We start from the raw sequence: 9,548 nt of genomic DNA on the forward strand, positions 1-9,548 counted from the left end.
AATAAACAATTAAAACTCGCAGATTGCGAGCCCTACAGTAACTCCCCCAGCAGAGAAGCAGTGCAGAGTCCTGCACACGCCATTGGCAAGCGGGGGCGGGGCAGGGAGGCGCGGCGCGGGCTGCATCGCTTAGAGTAAGAATCTGGCCTGAATACCCTGAGCGCTATCTGAGTGAAATAATTTGGGCTAGCAAACCAGACTGTGGGATATCTACCACGTGAAAAGCCAGCCCTAACCTAAGACACCGCCAGGGCCGCGCACGGAACAAAGGACTGAACAGAGATAGCCGGCTGCAGACCTTCCGCATCCGGTGACAGGCAGCCAGAGCCGAAAGGGGGAAATTGCAGCCCCAGAGAGACATTATCTACAAAACTGTAAGCAGGCTTCTTTGCTAACTAAAACTTCTTGGGGGTCTGGATGGTCAACATCTGCCTGAGAAGGTGCGCCGGTTTTACACCCAGATAACCGAGTGGCAGGGAGGCGATAAGTCGCAGCATTGGCGCTCGCCAAACACCTAATCACCTGAGCTGCTCGGACCTGGGAAGAGCACAAAACGCAGGCCCAACTGAGTCTGCGCCTCTGAGGACTACCCGAGTGCCTGAACCTGAGCGGCTTGGGCCTGGGAGGTACATGCAGCCCAAGGCCAGCCTCGGATTGTTCCTGGCGGAACAACCTAGAGCCTGAGCAGTGTGGGCAGGGAGGCTACACGCGCCATGAGCAGGGGCAGACCCACTGTGGCTGAGGCACTGCAAGCGCATGCCAGTGTTATTTGTTTGCAGCATCCCTCCCTCCCTCCCCAGAGCACGACTGAACAAGTGAGCCTAAAAAAAAAAAAAAAAGTGTCCTCCACCGTCCGCTTTGTGTCAGGGCGGAAACCAGACACTGAAGAGACCAGCAAACGGAAGAAGTTATAACAGAGGGAAACGCCTCGGAGATTAAAACACTGTGGTTACTTCGGACTACATAGGAAGGGGCCTATAGATCTTGTGAAATATAAGTCGGACCAAGGAACTAGCCAAAAATGAACTGAACCCACAATACTCACAAAACCAGAGAAAGTCCTAGATATATTTTTACTATTTTTACGATCATTCTTTCTTTCTTTTTTTTATTTTATTTAAAAAAAAATTTTTAAGTCCTCTATTGTTCCTTTAATTTTCACTTTTATGACCTATTACTTTGCAAAAAAAAAAAAAAAGACCTTATTTTTTTTTCTTCTTCAGCAAAACTTAATATATATATTTTTATAGTTTTTTGACCTTGTTTTTTTTTTTTTTTTTCTTTTTCTTTAACACTGTATTTTTGAAATTCCAAACTCTACTCTAGATTTTTAATTTTAGCTTTTTTGGTATATGTTATCAATTTTGTACCTATAGGTTTTTTATAATTTCTGTGACTTTTTTTTTTTTCTCTTTTTTTTTCTTCTTTTTTATATAACATTGTATATCTGAAATTCCAAACTCTACTCTAGATTTTTAGTTTATGCTTTTGGTATTGATATCAATTTTGTACTTGTATTTTCTTTATAATTTTTACATTGTTTGTTTTTTTTGTTTGTTTGTTTTTTCTTTATTTTTTTTCTTCTTTTTTTTTTAATATTGTATTTTTGAAATTCCAAACTCTACTCTAGATTTTTAATTTTTGCTTTTTGGTATTAGTTATCAATTTTGTACCGGTATTTTCTTTATAATTTTTGTGACCTTGTATGTTTTTCTTTGTTCGTTTTTTCTCTCTTTCTTTTCCTTCTTCTTTTCTTTAACATTGTATTCTTGAAATTCCAAACTCTACTCTAGATTTTTAATTTTTGCTTCTATGTATTTGTTACCAATTTTGTACCTTTAAGAACCCAATCTTCAGGACCCATTTTTCACTAGGGAGCGAGATTACTGGCTTGACTGCTCTCTCTCCCTTTGGACTCTCCTTTTTCTCCACCAGGTCGCCTGTGTCTCCTCCCTAACCCCTCTCTACTCTACCCAACTCTGTGAATTTCTGTGTGTTCCAGATGGTGAAGAACACTTAGGGAACTGATTACTGGCTGGATCTGTCTCCCTCCTTTTCATTCCCCCCTTTTATCCTTCTGGCCACCTCTGTCTCCTTCCTCCTTCTTCTCTTCTCTGTATAACTCTGTGAACATCTCTGAGTGGTCCAGTTGTGGAGTGCACATAAGGAAGTGACTACTGGCTAGCCCACTCTCTCCACTATTGATTCCACCTCATCTCATTTGGGTCACCTCTAACTCCCTCCTCCCTCTTCTCTTCTCCATGTAATGCTGTGAACCTCTCTGAGTGACCCTCACAGTAGAGAAACCTTTCATCTTTAATGTAGATGTTTTATCAATGGTGCTGTATAGAAGGAGAAGTTTTGAAACTACTGTAAAAATAAGACGAATAACTGGAAGCAGGAGGCTTAAGTCCAAACCCTGACTCCAGGGAACTCCTGACTCCAAGGAACATTAATTGATAGGAGCTCATCAAACGCCTCCATACCGACACTGAAACCAAGAACCACACAAGGGCAAACAAGTTCCAGGGCAAGACATACCAAGAAAATTCTCCAGCAACAAAGGAACACAGCCCTGAGCTTCAAGATACAGGCTGCCCAAAGTCACCCCAAAACCATAGACATCTCATAACTCATTACTGGACATTTCATTGCACTCCAGAGAGAAGAAATACAGCTCCACCCACCAGAACACCGACACAAGCTTCCCTAACCAGGAAACCTTGACAAGCCACCTGTACAAACCCACACACAGCAAGGAAACGCCACAATAAAGAGAACTCCACAAACTGCCAGAATACAGAAAGGACACCCTAAACTCAGCAATTTAAACAAGATGAAGAGACAGAGGAATACCCAGCAGATAAAGGAACAGGATAAATGCCCACCAAACCAAACAAAAGAGGAAGAGATAGGGAATCTACCTGATAAAGAATTCCGAATAATGATAGTGAAGTTGATCCAAAATCTTGAAATTAAAATGGAATCACAGATAAATAGCTTGGAGACAAGGATTGAGAAGATGCAAGAAAGGTTTAACAAGGACCTAGAAGAAATAAAAAAGAGTCAATATATAATGAATAATGCAATAAATGAAATTAAAAACACTCTGGAGGCAACAAATAGTAGAATAACAGAGGCAGAAGATAGGATTAGTGAATTAGAAGATAGAATGGTAGAAATAAATGAATCAGAGAGGATAAAAGAAAAACGAATTAAAAGAAATAAGGACAATCTCAGAGACCTCCAGGACAATATTAAACGCTACAACATTCAAATCATAGGGGTTCCAGAAGAAGAAGACAAAAAGAAAGACCATGAGAAAATACTTGAGGAGATAATAGTTGAAAACTTCCCTAAACTGGGGAAGGAAATAATCACCCAAGTCCAAGAAACCCAGAGAGTCCCAAACAGGATAAACCCAAGGTGAAACACCCCAAGACACATATTAATCAAATTAACAAAGATCAAACACAAAGAACAAATAGTAAAAGCAGCAAGGGAAAAACAACAAATAACACACAAGGGAATTCCCATAAGGATAACAGCTGATCTGTCAATAGAAACTCTTGAAGCCAGGAGGGAATGGCAAGACATACTTAAAATGATGAAAGAAAATAACCTACAGCCCAGATGATTGTACCCAGCAAGGATCTCATTCAAGTATGAAGGAGAAATCAAAAGCTTTTCAGACAAGCAAAAGCTGAGAGAATTCTGCACCACCAAACCAGCCCTCCAACAAATACTAAAGGATATTCTCTAGACAGGAAACACAAAAACGGTGTATAAATTTGAACTCAAAACAATAAAGTAAATGGCAACGGGATCATACTTATCAGTAATTACCTTAAACGTAAATGGGTTGAATGCCCCAACCAAAAGACAAAGACTGGCTGAATGGATACAAAAACAAGACCCCTACATATGTTGTCTACAAGAGACCCACCTCAAAACAGGGGACACATACAGACTGAAAGTGAAGGGCTGGGAAAAGATTTTCCATGTAAATAGGGACCAAAAGAAAGCAGGAGTAGCAATACTCATATCAGATAAAATAGACTTTAAAACAAAGGCTGTGAAAAGAGACAAAGAAGGTCACTACATAATGATCAAAGGATCAACCCAAGAAGAAGACATAACAATTATAAATATATATGCACCCAACACGGGAGCACCGCAGTTTGTAAGTCAAATGCTAACAAGCATGAAAGGAGACATTAACAATAACACAATAATAGTCGGAGACCTTAATACCCCACTCACACCTATGGATAGATCAACTAAACAGAAAATTAACAAGGAAACACAAACTTTAAACGATACAATAGACCAGTTAGACCTAATTGATATCTATAGGACATTTCATCCCAAAACAATGAATTTCACCTTTTTCTCAAGCGCACATGGAACCTTCTCCAGGATAGATCACATCCTGGGCCATAAAGCTAGTCTTGGTAAATTCAAAAAAATAGAAATTCCAAGCATCTTTTCTGACCACAATGCAGTAAGATTAGATCTCAATTACAGGAGAAAAACTATTAAAAATTCCAACATATGGAGGCTGAACAACACACTGCTGAATAACCAACAAATCACAGAAGTAATCAAGAAAGAAATCAAAATTTGCATAGAAACGAATGAAAATGAAACACAACAACCCAAAACCTGTGGGACACAGTAAAAGCAGTCCTAAGGGGAAAGTTCATAGCAATACAGGCACACCTCAAGAAACAAGAAAAAAGTCAAATAAATAACCTAACTCTACACCTAAAGCAACTAGAAAAGGAATAAATGAAGAACCCCAGGGTTAGTAGAAGGAAAGAAATCTTAAAAATTAGAGCAGAAATAAATGCAAAAGAAACAAGAGACTATAGCAAAAATCAACAAAACCGAAAGCTGGTTCTTTGAAAGGATAAATAAAACTGACAAACCATTAGCCAGACTCATCAAGAAACAAAGGGAGAAAAACAAAATCAATAAAATTAGAAATGAAAATGGAGAGATCACAACAGACAACACAGAAATACAAAGGATCATAAGAGACTACTATCAACAATTATATGCCAATAAAATGGACAACGTGGAAGAAATGGACAAATTCTTAGAAAAGTACAACTTTCCAAAACTGGACCAGGAAGAAAGAGAAAATCTTAACAGACCCATCACAAGCACGGAAATTGAAACTGTAATCAAAAATCTTCCAGCAAACAAAAGCCCCGGTCCAGACGGCTTCACAATTGAATTCTACCAAAAATTTAGAGAAGAGCTAACACCTATCCTGCTCAAACTCTTCCAGAAAATTGCAGAGGAAGGTAAACTTCCAAACTCATTCTATGGGGCCACCATCACCCTAATACCAAAACCTGACAAAGATCCCACAAAAAAAGGAAACTACAGGCCAATATCACTGATGAACATAGATGCAAAAATTCTTAACAAAATTCTAGCAATCAGAATCCAACAACACATTAAAAAGATCATACACCATGACCAAGTGGGCTTTATCCCAGGGATGCAAGGATTTGTCAATATCCGCAAATCAATCAATGTAATACACCACATTAACAAATTGAAAAATGAAAACCATATGATTATCTCAATAGATGCAGAGAAAGCCTTTTATAAAATTCAATATCCATTTATGATAAAAACTCTCCGGAAAGCAGGAATAGAAGAAACATACCTCAACACACCACAGCAAACATTATCCTCAATGGTGAAAAATTGAAAGCATTTCTTCTAAAGTCAGGAACAAGACAAGGGTGCCCACTTTCACCATTACTATTCAACATAGTTTGGGAAGTTTCGGCTACAGCAATCAGAGCAGAAAAAGAAATAAAAGGAATCCAAATTGGAAAAGAAGAAGTAAAACTCTCACTATTTGCAGATGACATGATCCTCTACATAGAAAACCCTAAAAACTCCACTAGAAAATTACTAGAACTAATCAGTGACTATAGTAAAGTTGCAGGATATAAAATCAACACACAGAAATCCCTTGCATTCCTATACACTAATAATGAGAAAACAGGAAGAGAAATTAAGGAAACAATTCCATTCACCATTGCAACGAAAAGAATAAAATACTTAGGAATATATCTACCTAAAGAAACTAAAGACCTATATATAGAAAACTATAAAACACTGGTGAAAGAAATCAAAGAGGACACTAATAGATGGAGAAATATACCATGTTCATGGATTGGAAGAATCAATATAGTGAAAATGAGTATACTACCCAAAGCAATTTATAGATTCAATGCAATCCCTATCAAGCTACCAACAGTATTCTTCATAGAGCTAGAACAAATAATTTCACAATTTGTGTGGAAATACAAAAAACCTCAAATAGCCAAAGCGATCTTGAGAAAGAAGAATGGAACTGGAGGAATCAACCTACCTGACTTCAGGCTCTACTACAAAGCCACAGTTATCAAGACAGTATGGTACTGGCACAAAGACAGAAATATAGATCAATGGAACAAAATAGAAAGCCCAGAGATAAATCCACGCACATATGGACACCTTATCTTTGACAAAGGAGGCAAGAATATACAATGGATTAAAGACAATCTCTTTAACAAGTGGTGCTGGGAAATCTGGTCAACCACTTGTAAAAGAATGAAACTAGAACACTTTCTAACACCATATGCAAAAATAAACTCAAAATGGATTAAAGATCTAAACGTAAGACCAGAAACTATAAAGCTCCTAGAGGAGAACATAGGCAAAACACTCTCTGACATACATCACAGCAGGATCCTCTATGACCCACCTCCCAGAATATTGGAAATAAAAGCAAAAATAAACAAATGGGACCTAATTAACCTTAAAAGCTTCTGCACAACAAAGGAAACTATTAGCAAGGTGAAAAGACAGCCTTCAGAATGGGAGAAATAATAGCAAATGAAGCAACTGACAAACAACTAATCTCAAAAATATACAAGCAACTCCTACAGCTCAACTCCAGAAAAATAAATGACCCAATCAAAAAATGGGCCAAAGAACTAAATAGACATTTCTCCAAAGAAGACATACAGATGGCTAACAAACACATGAAAAGATGCTCAACATCACTCATTATCAGAGAAATGCAAATCAAAACCACTATGAGGTACCATTTCACACCAGTCAGAATGGCTGCGATCCAAAAGTCTACAAATAATAAATGCTGGAAAGGGTGTGGAGAAAAGGGAACCCTCTTACACTGTTGGTGGGAATGCAAACTAGTACAGCCACTATGGAGAACAGTGTGGAGAGTCCTTAAAAAACTGGAAATAGAACTGCCTTATGATCCAGCAATCCCACTGCTGAGCATACACATTGAGGAAGCCAGAAGGGAAAGAGACACGTGTACCCCAATGTTCATCGCAGCACTGTTTATAATAGCCAGGACATGGAAGCAACCTAGATGTCCATCAGCAGATGAATGAGTAAGAAAGCAGTGGTACATATACACAATGGAGTATTACTCAGCCATTAAAAAGAATACATTTGAATCAGTTCTAATGAGGTGGATGAAACTGGAGCCTATTATACAGAGTGAAGTAAGCCAGAAGGAAAAACACCAATACAGTATAATAACGCATATATATGGAATTTAGAAAGATGGTAACAATAACCCTGTGTATGAGACAGCAAAAGAGACACTGATGTATAGAACAGTCTTATGGACTCTATGGGAGAGGGAGAGTGTGGGAAGATTTGGGAGAATGGCATTGAAACATGTAAAATATCATGTATGAAATGAGAAGCCAGTCCAGGTTCGATGCACAATACTGGATGCTTGGGGCTAGTGCACTGGGACGACCCAGAGGGATGGTATGGGGAGGGAGGAGGGAGGAGGGTTCAGGATGGGGAACACATGTATACCTGTGGCGGATTCATTTTGATATTTGGCAAAACTAATACAATATTGTAAAGTTTAAAAATAAAATAAAATTTAAAAAAAAATACAACATAAATGACACCTCATACTGCATGAAGATACAAATTTATTACCAAATTCCAGCATAATGTTTTTCCTAAATGGTCGCTGTTGTTCAGTCGCTCAGTCGTGTCCAACTCTGAGATCTCATGGACTGCAGCACACCAGTCTTCTTTGTCCTAAATGTTAGATAAGATTGAAAGCTGAGTACATGACTTGGTAAGCACAGGAAAAAATTTACATTTTTTTACTTTTCAACGCATGGTTTGAGTAACATATGTTTTTCACCTTTACAGTAACTGAAGCAAAATACTTAAATAATCTAAATTTAGAACCATATTTTCAAATCAAAATGTTGCATTGACATATATACACTATCATGTGTAAAACTGATAGTTAGTGGGAAGTGTCTATATAACAGAGGGAGCCCAGCCTGGCTCTCTTGGATGACTTAGATGGGTGGGATGGGAGTGGGGAGGAAGGAAGACTTGAGAGGGAGAAAACATATATATAATTATATCTGTCTCACATTGTTGTACAGCAGAAACCAATACAACCTTATAAAGCTATTTTCCACCAATTAAAAAATTTGTAAAAGGAAATACAAAAATATTTTTAAAAATCATAAAGCCATTTCAATCACATTGTTCCTCATTCTAAATTATTCTAAAACTATTTTAGTAATAGTAAGTGTACTTTGTATAATAGATAAATAATATATTCTGGATTATTTTATTCTATATTTATCTCTTTTTAATTAATGTATATGTTTATTTCACAGCATACATAATATATTTATACAAAAATATATAATTTACAAAGGAATAGGTTTGTATATATTATTGGAGTATGCCTAAAGTATGTTATTGCAATGGTGATTGTTCAGAAAGATTTGGAGACTGCCAAATTATATATCAAATATTCAGAAAGAACAAAATTTGAGAGCATCTGTTTCTTCCATATCATAGAAGATTTTCAGTTATGTTTGTAATTGTATTCTCATCTAAATTATCTGAGAATCATGAGGCATGAATAACATGCAACAGCAGAATTGGAGAGCATGAAGGAAGGTGAATATAGGATAAGTTCATGAGAGAATATGAAGATAAGAGTGAATAACTGAGACTTAAAAGATTAAATAACCAGAAACTAAGCTATCCCCTCTAAATGCTTTTAGGGAATATTTGACATGTATGGTTGGCCGCATAATTACTCTCTGAAGATTAGTTTAGTTTAGTCGCTCAGTCGTGTCCGACTTTTTGCGACCCCATGGACTGTAGCCCAACAGGCTCCTCCGTCCATGGGATTTTCCAGGCAAGAGTCCTGGAGTGCGTTGCCACTGACTAGCAAAATTGTGAAAAATTAGAATACCTATTTTAAAGAACTGAATGAAGATCAGTTGAAGTGAAGTCATATAGATTGTATAACATAGTACTTGGTACAGAGTAAGTTCTCAATAAACATCAGCTATTAGTGTTGTGGCTGGTTTTTGTTTTCTTACCTTTGCAAGACATTTGGTCTTGTCTAAAACATCTATTAGACATTTGGTCCATGCTAAAAGGTCCTTTAAAAGTGGGCATATTTGGTCCTTTCCAAAACGTCCATGTAGACATTTGAACCA

Source organism: Bos mutus, chromosome 6 (assembly GCF_027580195.1).
Source record: "Bos mutus isolate GX-2022 chromosome 6, NWIPB_WYAK_1.1, whole genome shotgun sequence".
Classification (NCBI taxonomy): domain Eukaryota; kingdom Metazoa; phylum Chordata; class Mammalia; order Artiodactyla; family Bovidae; genus Bos; species Bos mutus.